Consider the following 25756-nt stretch of genomic DNA (forward strand, 5'->3'; position numbering starts at 1 on the left):
TACCTCCTGATGGAATTTGTTCTCAACTTATAGGAAGTGACAAGGGCTCAATACTCTTTATTAACTAGGAGCTCGGTGAACACAATGTTTATAATGTAAAACCAACAATGATATTGACACAGTTGTCCTCCTTCTCTGGCTTTCCTGAAGCCAATGTTAAGGTAACTTTCCATCTCAGAAGTCGGTCCATCAAGTGTATGGGGAAGAGACTAAGTGGGGAGGTCAGGCAGCCCCAAAACACAAGCAGGCCATTGTGAGTCACAATGACAATAATCCACGTCACGCTGAATCCCATGTAATTCAGTAGAGTTGACCTGAATGCTGAAAACAACAATTCTTCTCCTTTAGGTCTTGACCTACCCTTAAGAACGACAGTAAAACTATGGTACCATAACTGTGATACACAAAGAAATATTTCTTTTCTAAAACTCACAAATACCATAAGATTCAGTGATAAGTTGTGATTCCAACCATAGTTTCATGGAAATTGTGTTGAGTTTATGAAGGGTGAGAAACAGATCTCTTCCTCCTTAAATCAACAGAATATGTCTTCTATGTTTTTACATAGAAGTCAATGTATGAAACATCAGCAGCAACACAGAACATTCCAGCCCTTGTTAAGCAACGTACAATGAGAAGACTTAAAACCGCAAATGGCAACTTGGACCTGAGAAGGACTGTAGTTTTTCTGTAAATTGAGAGACACAGACACCAGTGGGCTATGAAGCCCTTTTGAAGAAATACACAGAAGATGTGACTACAAGTAGTAAACTCTCTTGTAGTACACAGATGAGTAGGGCACAGTGTTTATACAAGTTTACAGACACAATATTTGCTCATAAGTGGTCATTGTTATTAAAGTGGTGAGACTGTGATATGGTAATACAACCTCTTCCTTACTACCAAAGTTAAGTGTTTAAATATTTTATAAGTGCTAATTCCCAAACTAGTCACCAGACACAAACTGCAGGTGTGAAAATATGTGATGAAGTTCATAACCCACAAGATGTAGAAGCATTAATATTAAAATGTTGAATAAACTTACAAATATTTATCATTAAGTTTTGAATCTGTCCTTTTTCAAACATACACACTGATGCTGCAAACTAAGCATGAAATATTGAAACTGCATAAATGACTGTGGAGACCAGGAAAGTCTCTCCAAAGAATGACTGTTAGCCCACTTCCCTGATACTAACCCGAGGCTCGGCTGTGCTGGGGAAGCCCCAGCGGCCAGATCCCACTGCGGAGTGAAGCCCACTTACACTCACACTCAGCTCTGGGTACATTCGAGGCAGTTTAACAGTTCCTGGCACTTTTCAAGAACCTTCCTTTTATCTTCTTGACTGAAATGGAGTCTCCCAGTAGGATTTCCAACCATCCGCACGCCACTGAAGGCGCAGAATTCTGCGGTGCTTCTGGCTGCTTCCCGATCTTTACTGACTTCACCTTCTACTCCATCATTGTCTGCTTCTTTTACAGTCTGGTCAATATCATCTTTACTGAAACAGCCTTCGTCATTAGTAATGTGGATTTTGTTCTTCCTGCCAGCATTTTTGTCTGCAGCAGGTACCCTGAGGATGGTATTGGTGACCCTGTCAAAGGTCACCTGGATGTCAGGAACACCACAGTAAGCTAGAGGATCCCAGAAAGTACGAACTTGCCAAGCAGTTTCTTTTCATTAAAGCCCTTTCTCCCTCATACACTTTTGCTAAGACAGTGGTCTTGTTGTCAAAGCTGGGAACATCTGGGTCTGCTTTGGAGGCACTGAGGTGTTTCTCTTGATAAGGGATGTCACATCCTCCCTGCTGTCTCAGTGCCTGTTGGGAAAGGGGTAACATCAACGGGCTTCTCTGCACATGCTCTGATTTGTCGCCTGTGAGAAGAGCTGCCTGTGCAGCTGCGCCACACGCCGTGGCCTCATCATGGTGGGTGGTCTTGTTGAGCTCCTCTCCATTCAAGACATCTTTCAGCAATTTCTGGAACTTTGGGATACAAGTGGAATCACCCACTAGCACAATTCCATTAACCTGGCTCTTGTCAAGTTGGGCATCCTTCAGAGATTTCTGTACGTGCTTCAAGGTACCACGGGGGAGATAAGCACTGAGCTGCTCAAAGTGGGCTCAGGAAATGGAAGGGTAGAAATCCACACCCTTATAGAACCAGTCAATTTCAAGCCCGGGGTGAGCAAAGAAGTTCAAAATACATTTTGCCCTCTTACATGCAGCCTCGGTGCGGCACATTGCCTGCTTGTTGGAGGCCGTATGCTTCTTGCGCTTGCATTTGAAGTCGTCAACCAGGTGATTCACCATACAGTTATCAAAAATTTCCCCAGCCAGATGTGTGTCACCAGCTGTGGATTTTCCTTCAAAGATGCCATCCTGGATGTTTAAGATAGATACATCAAAGGTGCCACTACCTAAGTCAAATATCAGCATGTTTCTCTTTTTTAAAGCTTCAGATGTTTTGGGATTTATTTTTTTAAATCCAAGCTATGGAGTATGGTGCTGCAATAAGCTCATTAATGATTCCCAGGATATTAAGATCAGTGATGATCCCTGCAGCCTTGGTGGCCCGACACTGTGAATCATTTAAGTAGGTTGGAACAGTAATTACTGCATTTCTACTTTTTTTCCCCTAAATAGGCTTCAGCAAACTCTTTCATCTTGCTTAGAACCATGAAAGAGATTTCCTCTAGGGGAAAAAATATTATTTCCTTTATAATCTACAATTACTTTGGGCTTTCCCTTTCCACAAATCACTTGGAAAGGCCAGTGCTTCCTTCTGACTGAACTGTGGCATCATCAAACTTGCACCCAATCAGCTTCTTGGCATCAAAGATGGTACTGGTGAGGTTCATTGCCTCTTGGTTCTTAGCAACCCCATCGATGAGGTGTTCACTTTGTGAGAGCGACTTGGACTGGTACAGTTGCCGTGGTGATTGGCAATGATCTCTACTTTTCCATGCTGGAAGACCCCTAATCGCGAATAAGCGGTACCCAGTTCAATACCAAAGGGAGACGTCTTGAGTAAAGAAAGAGAAGGGGGTAAGTGAGGCTGAAATAGTTTAAAAGAAATCAGTGTCAACTACAGCCTCTTGCAATGAACCTCTACATGAGACCTATATCCTCTATTTTCTCCAGCACCTCCTGTTTGCTGTATTGCGGTCCTTATGTGGGTCAAACTCAAATATAAATGCATTCAGTTTTACAATTCATTCAGATGGTAATGTGTTCCACTTGTCTTCTATTGTTTGCAGCCTTCCCCTGCATTTGTGAATAGATGCCTGATTACAAGATGACCACCAGAATTCTGAGGATGATATCAAGCCATCAGTGGCAACCAACAAGGCTTCAAAAGCCCTTGGAGCCATTTTGGTGTCTCTCGTGCCCACATTTAATTTGTTTCTAGGTCCAGTCAATTTTTCCTCTTTGCATGTGTCCTGTCCCACTGCCACCACTCTGGTTCAAATTTTTATTACTTCATATCTAGATTATCACAGTAGCACTACCACTAGTATTTCTCCTTTCTCTGATTTCATGACTTATGCATCACCATCATTCATCCATCCATCTCTCCATTCAATAAACATCAATTATGTAACTGCCATTTGCTAAACACTGTGTTAGATACTGAAAGTAAAGGGAGAAATTAAATACGGCTGCTATCCTCTAGGAACACCATCACGCTGACCTTTTAAAATTATGCCTTTAATCACACTAACCCTTGCTTAAAAACTTGTTCCCTATCATCTACCAAATACAATAAATAAAATAAAACACATCCAACTAACCTTTCCAGCCAGTATGGCTTATGGAATCAGACAGACACAGATTCAAGTCCTGACTCTGCCATCTGCAGCTTGGTTAGTTTATTAATGATTAGGCATGCTTTTTAACCACTCTGCTCCTCACTTTCCTTACCTTTAAAGTATACCTACCATCTTGGCATACAGTATGTGCTCATTAAAAGTTCTCCTGACTTTTCTTGTCTTTAAATAACTGGCAACCCTAAAACACAGATTCATAAAGAATCAGAATATAATGGATTCTAGATATAATCAAATAAAGGTCCCTAATTAGACATCTGGGGAAACTGAGGTGCAAGTTGGGAAGCGACTGGCCCTTGGTGACACAGGGATTTGGTGGCAGATGGAGATCTGGTAGCTGGTCCTCATGACTCCCCATCAAAGCACTAAATGGAAGTAGCCAGGAAACTTGAGGGCAGGAAGGCAAGGGCCACTCCCAACCAGAAGAATATTTCACTTGATGATCCAGATCGCAAATATGTAGCAACATTCTCAGTTTACAGGGAAAAGCTATTTTTATTTTTCTCCAAATGGCAATGTAGAAGTTGGTGATAAATCTGAAAAATGGCAAGCACAGCAAATACTTAACTCTAGGACACTAAGGTAAGTCATAGAGCAGTGTCTTCAGTGGAGGGAAAGATGGATCTGAGATAGTAGGCAGGATGAGAGGGGAGGGACATGGAACTAGAGAAGGTTAATCCTGGGCTGGTCTTCAGAAACCACTGGGTCTAAGCCATTTGGATGACGGGTAAGAAAACTGAGACCCAGAGAGGTCAAGGGATGGCCCTAGATTGCACAGATACTTATAGACAGAACTGGGATACCTGACTTTTTAAAATCTTGCAATTACTTCATTTGATTACACTGGCTGCTCAAACAGAAAAAGTTGCATCACTTAGCATTTGCTGACTACCTCCTATGTGCAGATCACTGATCAGTTGATGAGAAAAGTTGCTAAGTTATACCGGGGCTGAACACAGGTAGAGAGTAGAGGGAAGGAAAGCCATTGAGTTGTCCATGTATGCAGCCCCTCTAGCTGCACAGGCAGAATATGTGAATGTCTGCAGACACAGCCAGCCTAAGCAGGATGACTCCCAAAGAGGTTATTACAGCGTCATTTAAAATTAAAATTTAATAAGTTATATTGAACACGAGTTGAAAACATTCATAAATTTAATGAATCATCTAATTAAATACTGTATATGCAACAGTATGGAGCAGGCTGAAAGAAAACCATAAGAGTTATTTTTATGCTTAAATGCAATTAGTAAGTAATGTTTTAAAAACAAAACCCTCTTGAATTTCATAAAGCTTTTTTTCTAAAGCAGAAAATGTTTATTTCATAAACCATCCCTTGTTTTCAGGAATTACATGTTTATTTTTTACTTTCAGTGCTAAGTAGTCAGCTAAACTACAGTTTATACCAGCCACCATGTTGTCAGTCCAGACTCAGCCAAGCCCGATTTCCTGCAGAATGATTACATGGCAATGTTGTCAAGTATTCTGTTGGGTTATGGCGCCAAAATAATCCCATGTTACTGGGCCGGGGGTGGGTGGGGGGAGGGACTACATTTTCTTAATCAGGACATGACACCTAGTTTCATTTATAATCTTTCCTTAATTTGCTTTCCTTATCCTATATTGTGTGGTAAATATATTAGTCTATATTTATTAGTTTATATTTATATTATAAAAATATAAGTGTGGTAAATATTTAGTCTCTTTGGGCAGCTGTTAGTGAAATATCTTCTAAGTTAATATGTCAGCTAGCTTTTAGCCCAATATTCAACCTAAAGTGGAAAGCTCAATTTGAAATCTGACAAGTAAGTTGCTAGACAAGTTTGGAAGTCTCTAGGCCACAGCAGCCTGGGTTGGGAATACTGCTCCCCAGTCCTCTTTCTTGAGAGCCTTCTACTTCCTCTGGAACTTGGGAGATCCCTAGAGGATTAAACCCCACCTTCCCAAGCGGCATGCTAACTGTGGAACAAATCATCTCCTTCATAGCCCCCACTGCCTGAGAGCGTTTAGTTCAAATGGAAGATTTTCAGACTTCCGAAGGGCAGAAATGGTGAGTGAAAGCCATGAACTATAAGGAATGTTTTATTTCTTCAGCTGGCTGACATGCACACAGGTAGTCACTGTATTATTCCTTTCGCCAGTTGGGTATTTCTTAACTAACAGATCCATCTCTTTGAGGTTCATGGGTATATCCGGTTCTCTAAAAAATCATAATTACCATAAGTATTGCATTTGGTAATGTAAGAAATCCATGCAACAAAAACAGATTATTTGTATGCCTTCATCCGGGACCTGTCATTACTCCCTACACTGCCAAGAGTGAATTCTCTCGTGAGACCCACAGGAATTTGCTAATAAATAAGGTTGGATCTCCCCCCTCCAGGGGCTAGTCTGGGGCTACAACCCTATAGCATTCATTTTCTGACATTACTTAGTATATACCAGCTGGTCAAGGGTTAACTTTGCTTTTCTTCCAGTTTGACTATTCCTCAGTCCTTTATGCAATCCCCCAGCAGCTGTGTTATCCCTAATATAAAAATGATGATTTAGCCTTAGGGATAAAAATCAGGTTAAAGGTAATAAATTGCTTCGGAAGATGAGAATAACAGCCTGAAATATATTATAGAAAATTACTACACCCATTCTGAGTCTGAGGAAGAAAATCAGTTGACTCTTCTCTCCCCTTCCCAGAGCAAAATGTGGCTCTGGAAAACTAAGGAATGAAACAGAGGGAGATAATTCATCCAGCTTGATCTAACCAGAAATAGGAAAGGAACCATAGGAGAAAATCTGATTTGTGAGAACTGTCAGTAAAGAATGTCGAGAGGTTCCAAGAAACCTGCAGGTGTTGCTCCTAAGTCAAATATATGTCAACTTTTTATGTCTATAATAACGTCATGAATTAACATGTATTTATGCATATAGATGGTGCATTTGATTACAACTCAAAAGTGGAATACTACCCCATCGCTTCACATTAATGACTACTCAGAACTGAGAATTCTGAAGCATTATTCTCTAGCATTTGCATAAGGGTTAGGATATGGGAATATCTAAAGCGGTTATGTTGCACTACCCAGCCTCACACATGTATATCTATCCGACTTTCAGAGACTTTGCAGGTTCCAAAGACTAAGGCACACATGTCAATTAATAAAAGTAAAATGCGATGAAATATTTCAAAGTACTTTGGAAATGTAAATTGCTATGGAAATGCAATATATTATTATTGATCTTAATTATAATTTCAGAAGCATCAAGCATACATTTATATACATATATGCACTTATATACATATATGCACATACATACATATATATGAATATACATATACGTGCGATTAGTCTTAGACACAAACTAAACTGTTAATATATAAAAGAGTGGTCATTTAAAAATTATACGAAAAGTGCAGTATAGCCTATAAGGGCAGAGAAGAAAATGGGATCAGGCAGGGCACATCAAAGGCTTTAACTGTAATGTTTTATTTCTTCAGCTGGGTGGTATGTACACAGGTCAGCACTGTATTATTCCTTTCCCTTAAGTTTGGTATTCGTAAGTAATAGATAATATTATTTTAAAGACAAAGAATGCTCTATTCTAAACTTGCATGGGTATTTGCAAGAGAGAAAAACATTAAAAGGAAAATATCTGTAACTGCTGTTCAGCTACAGAAGAGGATATAAACACACACTTTCACACAAGCACACCTACACGTGCGTGTGTGCACGCACACACACACACACACAGCCACACACACACACACACCACCACCCCCGCCACGTGGTGTAATGGGATCAGAAAAATTGAAATTCTGGCTTTGGCTCCACCACATCTGAGAGGCCTGAGCTTATACAAGTCACTTAACTTTGCTGAGGTCCAGCTGACTTGCCCGAAGATGGGATTTTTACTCTGTAGACAGGGCCACTGTGAAAATTATTAATATCATAATGAATATAATTATTAATATACAGACAAGAGCACTCTGCCAAGTGAAACACCATTACATCAGAGCACGTGCTGAAGTGGGGATGCAGGCCCTTTGTGCCCATCCAGTCACTGCACGGAACGCTCACCTGGAGCCTGAAATCAAAGGAGAAGCTGCCTATGTACACACAGAAGGGAAAGGAAAGTCATATCTGATGTGGACTTGAGGCAGGAGATAGATGGGCCCCAGGCTGAGCGGCTGGAGTCTGTCCCCTGTGGACAGATCCTCCCAGACGAAGATAATAGCGGGGGCAGAGAGGAGCTGAGCCCTGCCCAGATAATAGCGGGGGCAGAGAGGGAAGCCTGACGTGGGGCTCAGAACCTTCACTCCAGTGGGTGGACTTCTTCCGTGGTATAAGTGTTCTCCAGTCTGCGAGTCACCCACCCAGCAGTTATGGGATTTGATTTTACTGTGATTGCACCCCTCCTACCGTCTCATTGTGGCTTCTCCTTTGTCTTTGGCTGTGAGGTATCTTTTTTGGTGAGTTCCAGTGTCTTCCTGTCGATGATTGTTCAGCAGTTAGTTGTGATTCTGGTGTTCTTGCAAGAGGGGGTGAAAGCACGTCCTTCTACTCTGCCATCTTGAACCCATCTCCTCTACTGGATTTAAATGAACATTGAAGAACACTCATACTGGAAAGATTGGAAGGAAATATAACAAAATGTTAACCATGGTTAACTCTGAATTACAATATTATATATTATACGGAAGAAAAACTAATTTTCCTTCTACCATTCTAGGTTCTTGGCTGAGACAACCCCTGTAATAAAAGACAGATTAACAAGAGAAAAAGAAACAGAAGTTAAATAACATGTATCCCTCCTTACACATGGGAGAGACCCAGGAAAAGTTCAAGCCTTCTCCATTGATAAGACTTTCTAGAATTTCAGAGTCACCCTCTTCTTCCTAGTAGAGAGGGACACACCCTTACAAATGGAGATTTCCCTTATAAATGGAAGAGTCCCTTACCAAAGGGTAACTGCTACTACTGATTTTCAGACCTTTTCCTAAATCTGCTGGTTCTTAAAAAATAATCTGCTCAAAATAATCCTTATGCCAAAGAGGCATATTTGGGATTGGGGGTGACATATTCTGCTCCCCTTCAAGGTAATTTTTTGATTTTGCTTCCTTCATATGTTTCTGTCCTCCAAATTTTCTACTGTGAAAATATATTACTATCAAAATCATAAAAATTAAGTATCATTTAAAATACCAATGAAAAATGCTACCAATTACAAAAGCCTTTAAAATTACAAATTACATATCATTAATATGAAGACATCTTAAAATTTGTCACATAAAACTTACAAAATAAGAAAGAAACACTTTTGGTATGCCAACATTGGCTTTTATCCTGAAACAACCACTGTTTGTGTGTGTGTGTGTGTGTGTGTGTTTAACTAAAAAAAGAGCCTAAAAAATATTAACTAAAAAGTTAATTTTAAAAACTTTGAAAACTGAGAAAATTGAGGATGTTAACATCATAGATTTCCAAGGTAAGTCCAACATGCAAGCAGTATCAGAAAGGGCATCTTAAAATCTGTCTTCTTAAAACTTAAAAAAATAAACACTGACTTGATGTATCAACTTTAGCTTTTATCCTGAACCAATCAGTATTGTCAAAATCCTAAAGTTAGATGAAGAATTGCTGAAATTGACCAGTATGGATTTTGTAGGTTGTGATACACTTAAAAATTGTTAAAACTCTGGAAGCTGGGAGAAATGTGGGCACGTTAATAACTTCATAGTTTGCAAGGTTAGCCCAATTTGCAATTTCATGACCAAGTTTTCTCACAACTAGACATGAACTCACTGAAGGAACACATTAGAGAACTCTCTAATTACTGATCACTAATAAACAAACTTTTAGGTCAACAAGTCTTCTTCTAAAGGCATTACAAAGTACTCTTCTCTATTACCTATATTCTCTCTCATGCTCTTGATGTTGATATCTTTAAGAATCTCCAAAAGATCTCAACATTTATGAGGAAGCTAAGGTTTTCAGGATAATAAGAAATTCTTATCATTTCACATAAATGTCAAGTTGGATAAGGACCCAACTTGTTGGTTTACACCGTTTATCATAATAAATTTAATATCACTTCCAGCAGTGAGGCACAGCACTGCATCCACAATACGATAGGTAACTGGAATTCCTCTGCTCCTTAAATTAGTAAGCAAGTTACAGTGCATATCAATCACGCATAATGAGTCTGAAGCATGGCTTGATTATATTTCATTTGCATAAGAATTTTCTGTAATTTTTTTAAACTGATCATTTTTAATTCAGAATAGATTTAAATGCCACACAACTGCCGCTCTCCTCCTGAAATGCTAAGCCATCTTCTTACATAATACAAAAATGCTAATCAATTATTTTTAATGCAGATCCTAGCTTGTTAATGAGTTTTCACCTTTCTACATGCTGTCAAATCTCATTACACTGTCACCTTTCTAGGGTTCACAATTGGAGTACACATTTATATGGTTCATTTCTAATTGCTACATTATTCCATTGCATTTACAAGGGAAACATCTTTTAAATAATCCTTGGATTGTCCAATTTTAAGGATAATTTGCTCTCTTTGCATTCTGTAGTTTGTAAAACTCCTACCATTAACTTATGGAAATACTGATTCAAACATTCTCTGATAAGCCAAAAAAGTCTGAAGACTAAAAATGAAACAAACGGGAACCAACAGATAAATGTAGATCCAAAAGTTAATTACAATGAGATAAATTGTACAAATAAAAATAGCTTATTAAATATAATAATTTAGAAACATGAAATTCATTTGGGAATTATTATTTTAAAATAACTATTCATAAGATATTCAGAGGCTAAGCATTTTCTTGAATTTCATATATATTTCTTACAGTAGTCAAAGATCTTGAAAGATTTTGCTGGGGAGGAAGAAACTTCCCTCTACTCTTCTAGGTTCTTTTGGCTGGTCTAAGAATTAAATTGACATGAGACAGATTAATAAGAAAATCAAAGTTTAACAACATGTATACTTGGGAGAGACCCAGGAGAACTGAGTAACTCGCCAAAATGGCCCAAGCCACCACCTTAAATACCATCTCCAGCTAAAGACAAAAGAAGAAGTTGGGGGTGAGGGAGCCAGTTATGAGAGGTGACCAGGAAAAGCACAGTAAACAAGGGTAAGGTTGTTATGCAGATTTAAGTCCATGCCTTCTCCACTGATAAATTTCCAGAGATTTAGTCATTTTCTTCTTGGTATAGAGAGGAAAACACCCTTATGAACAGAGATTTCCCTTGTAAATGTAAATGTTTCTTTCAAAAGGGTGACCCCCTACTTGGTTTTCAGAGTTTTTCCCTTGTCTGCTGTTTCTTAGAAGTTAACCAGGTTAAAATAATTAATATCCCAAAGAGACATATTTTGGGGTGGCAAATTCTGCTCCCCTACAATCTCCATGTGAATTGCACTGAAATCTTTTAATAGAACACTTTGAAGAGTGCATCTTAGAAACCAAGACAAGGGGTGAGACAAGTGACTCGTTTTTAAAACACACTACATACTGGCAATAAGTTTTTAAAAATGTTTAAGAGGAAAGAAAAAAAGAATAGGTTATATGGGAGAAGCAAGCACTTGGTAGGAAAAAAATGAATTTAACTTGCTAAGTCAACTCTTATATGCAAGTCCCTAAGCAATGCCAAGCATCAACCCACTGGCTAGAGGTAACGGTTCCTGATAGATCTCATTACTACACCTTGAATGTTCTATTCTTTGCAAGGAATATATATATATATTCTCCACCAAGGTAAATTTCTTTCCCTCTAAAGAAACTGTGAAATTTCCATGGAGAAAAATCTGCATGGTAAAAGGATTTACGGAATCATCCTGAGGCATTTTTCCCATCCGTAAATTCCTAGTTTAGTTGGCACCAAGAATACACATTTGTTTAGGGAAAAAAAAAAATTCTCTTTTGTTCACTTCAAGTGCACAACTAATTCCTAAAACCTATTGATTCACTTTTATTCATTCATCATATACAGCTTCTAAAAACAGAATATGTAATATTCTTTGAAAAGGAGCTTATATAAAATTTTAATAAGCTGTTCCACATTTCAAAAATCACAAGATTACTGTCATTTCCTAGACAAGACATTTATCCTTAGTTCAAGATTCAAAATCACTTGTTTAATTTAGCACATGCAGCAAAGACAAACCAGCTCTCTTGCCTTCCCTATAAAGCAATATTGCTTGCCATTAAAATAGAATTTAAATAAATGACCATTGAGGCATTCGTTTGATAGTGGGGTTATAGGTGATTTTCAACAATAAGCCTGTTGAAAATCTGGAAAACAAACTAAACAGGAAATTTTTAAAAGCAATGACAAATAAAGACTTCACCAAACAGTAAACTAGCGCAAAGCACGGGGAAGGCAACAGACCAGACAACGAATATGGAGTTTCCGGAGCCCTTAGGTGCTCAAGGGAAGGGCCCTCCCCTAATGACAGTAGACCTGTGGCGTCCAAAGTAACCCTGTCTATGTCAGAAGAGTGCTTCCCATTTCAGGACAGCAAGTGATGAGGCCATACGGACCGTTACAAAGTAAAAGCCTCTTCTCCTCCAGATTAGCCAAAATAGCACAAACAAAATCCAACCTCGAGGTAAAGGTAAAGAAAAGACAAGGGGCTCTGAAAGCCCAAATTGTGAGATCTAGAGGTTAGCCAAATAAATTATAACAAATTCAATTTCAGAGTAGAGGAAACAAATGGTTAAACAGTCCCCTGTATCGCAAAGGTAAAATCACTAAACTCCAGGGCAGTGGTCAATTTCACCCCCTCTGCCTTGCCTCTCCCATTCCATTCTGAATGTTCTAGAGCCTCTGCAGCGTCCTGCCCCACTGCCTCTCTGACCTGACTCTGGGAGGTTTGACATCTGGCCCCGCTCTTGGCTCCAGGCTCTGGGGGTCCTGGCTCCGGGGTCCCAGCTCTCGGCCTTGGACCCCTACTCATGTCACCACGTGGCAGGTGCACACCAGCCGCTTGTAGATTCCTGTGTTCTGCCAGTGCCAGTATCTGTGCCTGCGCTGTTTCCCAAATCTGCCTCAGTCCTGCCTTCCATTCTCCCACGTGGCTCATACGCTCACAATTCAGCCAACTCTAAAAAATGTTATGATTTGTGTATTTTCTCATTCTCATTTTTCATGTTTCATTTCCTCGAACTTCTCATTCTTTTATGTTTGTCCCATTTTTCTTCCATTGTAGTTTCTCATTCTTGCTCCTATTCTTTTATTATCTGGCACTATTTTCTCATTGCCAGGCTTCTTACTTTACTTCATGTTCTACTCATTTCCTCATTTTTACCCCCATAAATGTCCTTGTACTTTATTTCACTTTCCTCTCATGTTTAATCTCATATTTTCAGCATATTCTCTACATTTGTATTATTCTCTCACATTTTTTTCATTCTCAAATTTCATTTTAGTGTCTCATCTTTTCCATATTAAACTTCTCCTATTCTTTCATTTTCACATATTTTTTGCCCTTTCTCATGTTTATAAATTTCTATTTTCTCAAAGTCTTGTCTTTTCACTCCCTCTTACTTTCTACAGTATCACAGGTTATACTTTATTCCTTTATTTATTTTCTATTTTCTCCTTCCCTGTTTTATGTTCCTTTACTAACTTTCATTCTCTCCCTATTTTTACTCACATTCTCTCCCATATTCTTTTCCATCACTTTTCCCTCACATACATTTTCACAGTTTCTCTGCCACACTTCTCCCTCTCATTTTTAAAAATCATTATTAAGTCTAACAGAGTTAAGTAAGGAAAGGTTTCCTCTAGTGCTCAGATGCCTGCTGGTAGGTGAACTTACCAGTTAGTGATCCATGCAGGTGAATGGTGAAACCGAGGCTGTGCAAGTCCAGATGAAATGAGGGTGAAGACCAGCCCATCTAGGGACAGTAACTATGTTTTATAATAGGCTGTGGCCTAGCAAGAGCCGCTCATTAGTTGTCCACAATCACACCACTCAGTTACAGAAATTTCTGGAAACACCGAGGGGCCAAGGAAGTCTCACTTCAAAGTTCTCAACCAATCCTTCTTTAGGCACATTGTTTCCTCACAGGACAGACTAATCTCACTGAGGCTTGTCATTGTCCGATTATAGGACAATTATTAGCCCCAACTAGCCCCAACTCTTTCCCTGTACATCCAGTTGAAAAATCCAGACAGATGGGAAAACAGAAATATACTGTTTGGGGATGGGAAATAATTTCAAACATCCTTTAAGCCACGGGAGTAACTAAATGTAGAAAGAAAAGTTTAAAACAGAGCCCTTAGATACATATAATTCAAATTACAAGAACCAGGTGAGGGGAAAAGAATGAGCAAACAGATCCTGAAAAAATAAGCTGAAGGATCTCATGAGAAGAATGTTTCAGAAGTATCACCGTTTTAGATATAATAAAGAGAACATAGGGTTTAGACTCAATTCTATGTTTGACCACAAGGAAGACAAAATATTCAAAGCAGGGTTTGAGTGAGGTCAAAGAATAGAGGCCACAAAAAGCGAAATTCAAATAGAGGGATAGACCCGGCACAGCTTCATCTTTATGCTTAATTGTATGAATCGGCAAAGTGCAACTGGGAAGATCAGTCTGCCTGCCCAGTGTCAAATGGGAACAAACCTGGACTTAGCTAAGGAGAAACTCTATTCAAAAAGACTGTTACAATACGGAGAAGACTCCAACCTCAGGATCTGCAAGTGCCTCAAACTCAAACAGAGCAAGGCTTTTCTTATATATGAAGGGGGAAGCAGGGCTAGCAGGAACTCTGTGGGAGAGAGGGGCAAGTGGTGGGAGTGAGCAGCTTGGGAAAATCAGAGCTCTTCAACAGGAAGTGTTTCTCTGTGTGGTCAACCGGTTCTCCATTCTTGGAATGAACTGTTAAGCTTCAGGTGACCCAAATGTCAGGGGCCTGTGGGGAGGACAGAAGCCTGACTAAAGTTCTGTCAAGCCAAGTCAGAGGGTAAATAATAGACAGTGGGGGGGGACTTGGTCACCAGTAAGTTAACAGTCCTACCTGGAAGTCTCTACTGGCAAACCAGTTGTGAGCAGAGTACTTAGGCGAACCACTCCATTTTCAACATTTACTTCTGTTTCAGTCAACAAATATTTTTGGAACCTATTCTCTATCAAAGCTGTGTCTTATTTGTTTTTCTGTTCTAGTCACCTATGGAAATTGAGATTAAGGTACCAAATAAAATACACAAATGGAAACAGCATTAATGATTAGAAAGGCCAAATTTGTTACATTGCAGATGACAAAAAGGAGGCCTAGAACTGAACTGTAGGTAATCGTAATCCTCAAACACACACACACACATACACTCACACTCCCATACACATTTGATTATACCTCTGAAAAACTATCTTGGTAACTGAGAATGGATCTCCATTTGATGAAGAAAAGCATTTTGGCTTGGCTGTATAGTTATATTTAATTTAACTTTGCTTATACATTTTATTTGAATTATTTCCGAAAATGTAAAGTCAATCTTTCTATCTTGGGACATATATACCCACAAGAAAAAATATATTACTCTTTTTTCCCAGTACAGAAAATTACATTAGAGAAAGTCCAGGGAAATAGCAGGAGAACAGTAAATCATGCTGAGGTCAGAGTTATGTTTTGGGTTTTAATTAGTCATAATATAACACAATCAAAGAATAATTTGCTGTTACTATCATTTTAACAAGATAGTTTTTCATGATGAATAGTGCTCAATAATAACCTAAGGTGAATCTGCTCAGATGAATTTGTTTTGCTATTAATATTTATCCAAGGATACTGCAGAATTCACACTTTCCACATCTGCAATCTGAAGTGAAGAGAAAGCAGTAGCAGGCAAGATAAGATGATGAATTAGGTAGAAAACAATCAAATCTAAAAGGAGACATTAGCTGTGATTAAACATATTATTTGCTATGCCTATTTCAGTGAAAAACAAGAATTCAAGAAACTGTAACATCTATTTATAACATGAAATATGGGAAAAGGTATGATAAAAGCAATATGTCATTGAAACCTGCCACTAGTATGGTCTCTTGCCTGTTTATCTTTTATTTGGTTTACATTTTCATACTCTTAGAAACCATTTATTTCTAGAGCTTCTAATGATATTATACTACATTATACATATGGTGATCTAGATGTCAAGATTGAATGAATATAAAATAGCTATTCCAAAGGGGTATGAATATGGCAAAAAGCAAACTCATCTCCTTATAGCAAAGAGCAATTGCCTAGAGATAAGATAACATTGCTAACTACGGACAATAAATAATAAGATAGAAATCACAATGGAATAATAAAATGCACCATTTTAACCATCAAACATGTATTACCCTTAATGGGTGTCATATGTTGTGGATTTAAAACTATTCTTTTCATAACTACATTTTAAAAATAAGGAATGTGTTTCAGACTGGTAAGGGAGATGTCGTGTTGTATTTTCACTCTAATGCCCCCTCCTACCACCACTACTATAACTTAACAAGGTTAAACCAGAAAAGTATACACTTTCCCTTTGATTAAAGACCTTTTGGCAAATAGATATATACATACATATATTTGTACACACACGCACACATATATATACATACACACACATAGATTTAGTTTAAAAAGGCAAACAGCAATTTTATGTACACAAATCAATTTAATATTTTCAAGTGATTTAACCATTTAAATAATTCAGAATAAGGTTAAAAATCTTTTTTTTTTTTAAATATAGCTACCACCGTGTGTATATTAAAGGCGAAGGAAGAAGTGAGCACCAGACAGTAAGAACACATGTCTTTTAGAGCCAGAAGATTTGAGTTTGAGTCCTGGCTTCTAAATGACTCTCCGCAAAGCAGTGAATCCCTCTTGAGCCTCATTTCATCCAACTGGAAAATGGAACTTATACCTGCCAGTATAATAAGAATCCAATGAGATAACATGTGAAAAAATGCTTCTGAAACTAAAGATCAATATAAATGGGAAATCATTTAGCTTCTCTAGCTACCTTCTCCACATGCCCCTCAGTGGACTGATTGGATGGTCAGGCCTACAAGGAAGAATGTGGGGTTCTAGGTGTGAAACTGTGATTCTATAATTTTTTTTTACAGTTCCAAATGTTCTCAGTTTCCTTAGGTCTCAATGTAGCCTACAACATGATGTAGATCAAAGTGCCTAGTTTTTGGATCCAGACCCCTGGGTTGGAATCCCAGCTACACCTCTTTTCACGTGAATGTGATCATGTGTCACTTCAGCTTTCTGAGCTTCAAGTTACTTATTAATATGGTGATACAAATGGTACCTACTTCCCAGACTTGTTTGATGATTGCATGAGATAAGGCTGCTTAATTCCTAGCACCATATTTGGCATATAGTGGGCACTCAGCAAAAAGTAGCAATGTTATCAATATTGATATTTATTGCCCTCATTTGACAATTATGCTTCCTGCTCTAAATGGCAAGATTCAAGCCCCAGGCATTTTTGCCTGAGATGTTTTTACAACGAATACTGCTCAATACAAGCTAAGGTGCATGTGCTCAGGAGAATCTGTTTTGATATTAATATTTATCAGAGGATACTGCAGGATTCACACTTTCTACATCTGGTGGGGATTTCTCTGCTTCAGATCCTTTTTTCTTCGACTGCCACTTATAATAAGGAATTTTTTCATATCTCAGTGACCAGTATTACAGATAGGTGTCACACCAGTGGACAAACAAAACACTATGTTTAAGGGGGAAGTTTCCAAGCAACACCTAAATGAAACCGATATTTGAATAACAACGTAGTAGCATCCTCAACTAATGTTAACTTGTCCTTTACTAGATGACCCAGCATTCTAACCCTAGTGATGAAAGTCCTCACCAGGGATTAGTGATTACCTATGGCCTTGAATCAGCCAACTTGCAGTAGTGGAAATTTGCATTTTCAGACTCCCTGTTCTCTAAGCAACTGCTTGCTTCCCCAAAATGGACTAGAGAAGAAAGAAGAACTTGTCACATTCATTTTTGGGGGAGCAGTGATTTGGAAGCCACTTGATTTGAGGACTGTATTTATTCACTCCACTGTCTCCACTTACTGCTAGCAAAGGCTTTATCCCACAAATCATCTCAGATAATTTCTAGGGCTTTTAGTATCTATTTCACAAACTTAATAATTATGGGGGAACAACATAAATTTTGAATAGATGTTGATGAGTAAAAATACCATGAAAACAAAATTAAAAGAAGAAAGTGAGATAGCAGATGCTGAGATGGGACTAATTGAAATTGGGTGGTCAGGGAAGGCCACACTAATACAGCAACACATGATCAGAAACCTGAAAGAGGTGAGGATGTGGTCCATGCAGTTATCTACAGGAAGGGCACTCCAGGAAGAGGAGCCAGCAAGGGCCAACGTCCGGGGGTAGGGGTGTGCTTGAGGAGCAGCAAGGAGAGCGGTATAGTGATGATAGTGTAGACAAGGGGATGAGGGAAGTGGCTAATAGGGCTTGTAGACAGCTTTTTACATGAACAATGTATGTGCAAGACTTTCATGGAAAAAAATGGTAAAGCACACTTAAACACACACACAAAAGAAGAACAAAGTAAATGAAAGAGGTACCATGTTTTCTACCTCAAGAAACTATCAGAAAGATAAAACAATAACACATTTTCCCAAAGTGATATATAGTTTCGATGTAATGTCAATCAAATTTCTACAGGCTTTTCTAGGAATTTGGTAAGTTAATTTAAAAATTTTTTAGAGAAACAGTGATACAAGGATAATTAAGTTGCCAAGATACTCCTATAGGAAAATAGGTAGATTTGATCTACAAAATACCAAGACTTTTCATAAAACTTTAGTAATTAAAAGTGTGGTATAATAATTGTTCTTGCCTACTGTAATCTTTCTGACTTTGTCTCCCCTTTGTTCATTCCACTCCTGGCTACACTGGTCTCCTTGCATGATTGTCCCCTTTGGACTTTTGTACTTGCTGTTCCATCTGCCTGGTATGTGCTACCTTCAGATATCTGTGTGACTCACCCCGTGATGTCCATCAGGCCTCTGCTAAGATCAGTGAGGCCTTCCCTGTCTATCTTATTTAAACAGCAATCCTCAACCCATCTGGTATGCCCTATCCTCCATCTCTGCTTTATTTTTCTTCATAGAACTTCTCAACATTTGATATTTTACATATTTTAATTATTTATAACTTTATTGCTGCTTCCTCCCACTAGACTATAAACTCTAGAAGGGCAGGTGTTTTTCTCTTTTGTTCATTGATGGATTCTAATAAGCTAGAAAAGTGCTTGGCACATAGCAGATGCTCAATGTTCGTTGAAGGGATGATAAGTGAATGAATGATATTGGTACAATGATAATATTTAACTGAAACATAAAAGACAAGTCCAGACATAGACCCAAAGATATATAAAAATTTGGTAGATGACAAAGGTGACATTGCAGTTCAATGGGAAAAGAACAAAAATAAATATAATAAAAATCCATGTAAGATATATGAAATGCCTAAATATGAAATGCAAAACTCTAAATATCTTTGAATTAAATCCAATTAATTTTATAACATGGGTAGGGAAATTTTTCTAAAACCAGACCCCCCCAAAAAAAACCCCACAATATTCATAAAGAAAGTTTGCTAAATTAAATTACATTAAAATTAAGAATCTATGTTTTCCAAATAAAACCATAAAATAACTGAAAGGAGAAATCACAAACTGGAATAATATATTTGCTACACATACAACAGGCAAAAAGTTAGTTTCCAGAATATTTTTTTAAAAATCTTAAAAATAAAAATAGCAACCAAGTTAAAAATGAGCAAAAATATGAATAGACACTTTATATAAGACAACATTCAAATTGCTTGTGACATATTCATCTATACTAAACATAATTAAGAATTATGGACATGCAAATATAAATTCACAACAAGACACCATTTTATATTCACTAGATTGAGAAAAAGTTAAGAAATCTGACAGTTCCAAGTTCTAGGGAGGACTGTGAATCTACTTTCCTACACTGCTGGTGCAAGAAATTGGTATAAGCACACTGAAAAGCAACCTGGCGTTATCTTTAAAATTATATTGGTTAATACCTAACAATCCAGTAATTTTGCTCATAGGATATAGCCTAGAGAAAGTCTTGCACATGTAAAACGGAAGATAAAGTTGTCCCTTGGTATTCAAACATATTGCTCAAGGCCATTATACAAAATGGCATGGTATTTGCATATAACGAATGCACATCCTCCCATATACTTTAAATCATCTCTAGATTACTTATAATACCTAATACAATGTAAATACCATGTAAATAGTTATCAATACAATGTAAATGCTATGTAAGTACTGGCTGGCGAGGCAAATTCAAGTTTTGCTTCTGGGGACTTTCCGGAATTTTTTCCCGAATACTTTCTATTTGCAGTTAGTTGAATTTGCAGATGCAGGACACACAGATATGGAGCAAAGACTGTATGTTCATAGGAGCATCATACATTATTCCTTACCTTCCTCCCACAATAACAATAAAAACTAGAAGTAACCAAATACCCATTGACAGGAGAATACAGAAATAAATTGTGGTAAATTTTCAGAATGAAATACCACACAACAGGGACTTCCCTGGTGGCACAGTGGTTAAGAATCCGCCGGCCAATGCAGGGGACATGGGTTTGATCCCTGGTCCGGGAAGATCCCACATGCCACGGAGCAACTAAGCCCATGTGCCACAACTACTGAGCCTGCGCTCTAGAGCCCGCAAGCCACAACTACTGAGCCCACGTGCTACAACTACAGAAGCCTTCACGCCTAGAGCCCATGCTCTGCAACAAGAGAAGCCATCGCAATGAGAAGCTTGCGCGCCGCAATGAAGAGTAGCCCCCACTCGCCACAACTAGAGAAAGCCCACGTGCAGCAATGAAGACCTAATGCAGCCAAAATAAAAAAAAAAATACCACACAACAGTGAAAATGAATGAGCTGCAGCTTCACACACTGACATGGATGAATCTTAGAAACATGAGGTCAAATGAAAAAACAAAGTCAGAAGAATATATACAGACTGATACCATTTCATTAAGTTTTAAAACAGGAAAAAATTAACAATACATTGTTTAGGGATGCATACAAAAACTGGTTAAAATTGAGCATGCAAGAGAATACAAAAAAAATTTTAAATGATGGTTACCTCTCGTAGGTATGGGGCAGAGGTAACTATGGGGCAGAATTGGTGTGGAGGACAAAGATATATTAAACACTATTGGTAATTTCTTGTTCTTAAATTGTGTGGTGGATTCACGTGTGGTACATTTTTCATCATGTTTCATGGTTTACATAAGCATAACAAATTATTCTGTGTGTTTCGAATAGTTCCTAGTGATGCATTTGTTTGACAAAAATGGCTCAAAACAAAGATTTCTGTTCAGCAAAAGACACACAAAGTTAACAAAAGGGTGACAGATTGGAAGATGAAATGTTCAATGTTAAAATCTGATAAGGGATTAATATCTAGACTCCACAAGTTAGATTACCAGCAACAGAAAATCAGAGATATTGATAGGAAAAATGGACAAAAATATGAATAGTCAAGTCACAGAAATGGAAAACTGAATATGTAACACTAGTAATCAAAGAAATGCAAATTAAACCATGAACTAACACTTGTCCTCCATACTATTGTCAAAAATGTGAAAATCTGATAGCAAATGTTGGTGAGAACCATGTATTCTCATGTACACCAAAGTGTAATATAGTAGAGCCATTTTGGAGAGCAGTCTGGCAGGACTTAGTGAAATTAATTAAGTATATAGATACTGTATGATCCAGCAAACCCTACTCCTGGAATATTATTCTAAAGAAACTCATTTCAGGACTGTAATAGGGTATGTACAAAAATATTCACCACAGAGTTGTTTGTGGTAGCTGAAGTTGGATGCAACCAAGGTGTTCATCACCAAAAGAGTGGATAAAGAAAATGTGGATACATACTATGGACTAGTCTGCAGCAGTAGAAGCAATAAACTAGATTTCCTTATAGTCATCTGGGTAGATCTTGGAAACAGCACTGGGTGAAAACATCAGAAACCATGATACCTATGGCACAATACAATTTATATAAATTTTTAAAAATACAAAAATACTACATTCTTGACAAAGACACAGGGTCTTGAAAAGTAAAACAATGAAATCTTGCCTCTTCTTTCTCTTTCTCAGCAATAGTTACTCTTATGAGTTTTGGTTTCAGAATCATGTTTGTTTCTGCTTTAAGCCCAAGGATATTCTACCTATGAAATCCACCTCTTTGCAAGAAATGGACTGATCTCTGACATTGGCTTAGTCAATAAAGGACAATGTGTAAATCACTCTACGGTTGGCACTTGGCCAAGGGAGAAGGCAGAAAAGAGGTTGATGTAAGTTTGTGTTCGAAGGTTACTGGTCTCAGAAGAGTGAAGAAATACTTAGTTTCTGACATTTTCCATAAATAGATTTTTGTACCAATTTGGTTAAAAGAAAAAAAGAGTAAAACAACTTCTTTGAAGTTGCAAAGAAACAGTTCATAAAATACCATTGATGTGGCTGATGTTGGATTTAGTAAGCTTAAAAAAATAAGATGCTGCATATGAAAGTGATCTGTGAACTTTACTAATTGGCCAATATATTAATAATAACAATCATATCGTAAATTCAAAGCTCTATTGCACTTTATCTAACAGTTTTACAAGTACTGTCACCTGCATGGATTGTGAGGCCCCTAAAAATTCACTCTAAGTTAGGCAGCTATTATCAGTCCCAACTTAACAGAATTAAAAACTGTGTCCCAGAGAAGTTGCCATTTCATTAGTAAATTACAGAAGAGGTACTGAAAACGTCTATCTTCTGACTGGACCATGAAATAATTCAAGAAAGTACTGAATCAGAGAGCAGGTTTTTGTTTCTTTGCATAATGTATTTTCAAGACAAAAGAAGTAGCAGAAACTGAACATATGTGTTACACTAAGCGCAGAATTCCCCTAATGTTAAATTCTAAATTCACTGCTACATATTAGGGAATTAAAGTGACTGAATTAAGTACTTGAAAACTCAGTAAAGTTACCAACTAGTAAAGGTAATTAGCAAAAATGATCTGCTATTTTAATATTACCATCATATATCCTGAGTAGGTTCTGAAATATTAAATTAAGAATGATGATATTCTTCAAGAAGATATTGAAAACAGAAAAAAAGTTCTATTTTGTGTGGTAAAATTTCCACTTAGTTCATGTTTTATTAATGAAAATTAGCTAACTATGGCACTCAAATACTTCTAAAAATATCATTCTAGAAAGACTTGACAAAGCAATGCCGCACATACTCAGTAAGTGACTATTTACCATAGATGAAAAGATAGCACTTACATTTCCTTTAGTAAGTTTAGGATAATTAGCTATTGAAATGGGTTATATATTTTTTCAGAACCATTCCAACATGTAATTCAGATGCTCTCGTTTTTAAATTCTTCCTCACAAATAAACCCAGATGGCTTTTTAAAATATTTATTTAAAGTTCTAAATTTACATGTAAATTCATTTTTAACAATTTTTTGTCAAGTTTGGTTACATGCAAGTTTTGGCAGGTACCTATTTTCTCAAAGGCTGCCACAACAAAAGATGTTTCTTTTAAGCTGGAACACAATTCCAAGTTGCGTTATCATCAGTACATTATTCAACAAGAATCAGTATGCAATAGATAGTTGTTTTTATTTTAATTTTTCATTTTAGTTGGCAGAAAGTGGCCTGCCTTATCACTTCACAATATTGCTATGATAGTCCACTACATGTAGGCTGCTTAATTTCTGTGTAAGACTGACTTGCTTCTTGAAATATATGCTAGATTCATTTGAATTTTATCAACCTGCAATCCCAAGTGTTTTGTCATACCATTTATTTGGTTATAGTATGAATTAGAAGGAAGACCACATGGTGTTCACAGCTAGGGAATTGCATTCAATGATATTACCAACTCTAGCTGATAATGGTGTCTTTAATATGGATAAATCAAGATATTAGAAAAGAAGTGATTGCATCATGTTCACTTGATTTCCTCGTGCAGAGGGTGAGCACTCTACATAGGCCCTAAAATATCACCCTGAACTGCCTTCTCAATCTGCCTTCATGATAAAGCTCTGAAGAGTAAGGGGCTAGGTAGCCTAATTGTCTTTTATTGACCCTAAACCTTGGAAAGTTTGTATTTCATTCAAGCCATGAATGTGACTATGTCGGGCTGCATGTTTATTGCATAATTTTAAATACACTTCTCCCAAGATATTCCTTTTTGGTGGAGATGCTTGAATTTTACATAAAATATCCATGATTACAGTTCCTATCCAAAACAAGCTAAAGTCTGGTGGCAACAAGGGAGTAGAGCAAAATCCAATTACCTAAGGCGAATAGACTACCTCCAGGACTGCATAATTCAAAGGGGTGTCATTCCCATAGTTTATGATGTGAATGATGCTCCCTGTGTTTGTGCAAGTAAATGAAAATATATCTGCAGAAATATAAATGGACTGATTGATAATAAAATAGTAGCTTACAGCTGTAACTCAATTTTCTCCAGACCTCAACAGATTGTCAAGACCAGCTGAGTTGGATTAATAATACTAACCCATATTTCTTGTTTTCTCACCCTACTCACATACTTCAGAAGACCCTCAGCCTCTGGTCCAGATGCCCATACTTTCAAGTATTTCTGGGAATTCCTAAAAAGGCTCTCACATTTTCTCATGAACAAGTCCAGGCAGCTATGGATCCAACCAGCATTTGCTCTTAGCTGTTGCCATGTTCACTGCATTGCTGCCTCATACAGGCCCTGCCGCTCTACCCTGCTGGACTTGCTCATGAGAAAATGCGAGATCTCACTAAGACTAAGAGCTCTTGTGCCAGGCACTAGTCTCTCACAAACACTCTCTCTATCTTCTGCTGGGCTCTGCCATGGGTGCACTAAGCCCTTAAATGATCAAAACTGTCTGAGGTGAATGGGAGAGAATGTTTGACTTCTCTTTGTATTACACTCTGTTAGAGAGGACACGCATCTGAAGAGTGAAACAGCCCTTTCCATTTATATCTACTGTCCTCTCTCTACTTAGGACTCTGACATCAACCCCAAAGGAACTGGACCAGTGAAATGGTGACTAACAGCTTCCAAAGTGTCCTTAAAACAACTCCTCTGCTCTGGACAGACAGCAGAAGCAAGAAGAACTACAATCCTGCAGCCTGTGGAACAAAAACCACATTCACAGAAAGATAGGCAAAATGAAAAGGCAGAGGACTGTGTACCAGATGAAGGAACAAGATAAAAGCCCAGAAAAACAACTAACTTAAGTGGAGATAGGCAACCTCCCAGAAAAAGAATTCAGAATAATGATAGTGAAGATGATCCAGTACCTCAGAAAAAGAATGGAGGCAAAGATCGAGAAGATGCAAGAAATGTTTAACAAAGACATAGAAGAATTAAAGAACAAACACCTAGAAGAATTAAAGAACAAACAAACAGAGATGAACAATACAATAACTGAAATGAAAAATACACTAGAAAGAATCAATAGCAGAATAACTGAGGCAGAAGAACGGATAAGTGACCTGGAAGACAGAATGGTGGAATTCACGGCCGCAGAACACAATAAAGAAAAAAGAATGAAAAGAAATGAAGACAGACTAAGAGACCTCTGGGACAACATTAAACACAACAACATTTGTGTTATAGGGGTCCCAGAAGGAGAAGAGAGAGAGAAAGGACCCGAGAAAATATTTGAAGAGATTATAGTCGAAAACTTCCCTAACATGGGAAAGGAAACAGCCACCCAAGTCCAGGAGCACAGAGAGTCCCAGGCAGGATAAACCCAAGGAGAAACATGCTGAGACACATAG

General features: G+C 37.9%; 1 pseudogene; it reads right to left on the reverse strand.

The window, feature by feature from the left end:
* Positions 1-1273: 1273 nt before the first annotated feature.
* The window catches only part of LOC133081923 (heat shock-related 70 kDa protein 2-like), a 60934-nt pseudogene continuing 36451 nt past the window's right edge, over positions 1274-25756 (reverse strand).

Source organism: Eubalaena glacialis, chromosome X (assembly GCF_028564815.1).
Source record: "Eubalaena glacialis isolate mEubGla1 chromosome X, mEubGla1.1.hap2.+ XY, whole genome shotgun sequence".
In the NCBI taxonomy this organism is placed as follows: domain Eukaryota; kingdom Metazoa; phylum Chordata; class Mammalia; order Artiodactyla; family Balaenidae; genus Eubalaena; species Eubalaena glacialis.